Raw genomic sequence first — 546 nt, 5'->3', positions numbered from 1 at the left:
TGTAACTCGGCACCTGAGAGGTGTAGACCGTGTTTGAAAAAGCATTACGCTTGCGCTCCCAGCCTAGAGCATGAATCAGAGCACGATTCGCGTCTAACACAAACTCACTGTTTTCACCGTCCTGTAACTCGGCACCTGAGAGGTGTAGACCGTGTTTGAAAAAGCAATAAGCTTGAGCTCCCAGCCTAGAGCGTGAATCAGAGCACCTGAGAGGTGTAGACCGTGTTTGAAAAAGCAATAAGCTTAAGCTCCCAGCCTAGAGCATGAATCAGAGCACGATTCGCGTCTAACACAAACTCACTGTTTTCACCGTCCTGTAACTCGGCACCTGAGAGGTGTAGACCGTGTTTGAAAAAGCAATAAGCTTGAGCTCCCCGCCTAGAGCATGAATCAGAGCACGATTCGCGTCTAACACAAACTCACTGTTTTCACCGTCCTGTACCTCGGCACCTGAGAGGTGTAGACCGTGTTTGAAAAAGCAATAAGCTTGCGCTCCCAGCCTAAAGCATGAATCAGAGCACGATTCGCGTCTAACACAAACTCACT

Source organism: Eleutherodactylus coqui, unplaced genomic scaffold, assembly GCF_035609145.1.
Source record: "Eleutherodactylus coqui strain aEleCoq1 unplaced genomic scaffold, aEleCoq1.hap1 HAP1_SCAFFOLD_42, whole genome shotgun sequence".
NCBI classification, from domain to species: domain Eukaryota; kingdom Metazoa; phylum Chordata; class Amphibia; order Anura; family Eleutherodactylidae; genus Eleutherodactylus; species Eleutherodactylus coqui.
Note: the sequence above shows the minus strand (reverse complement) of the source record.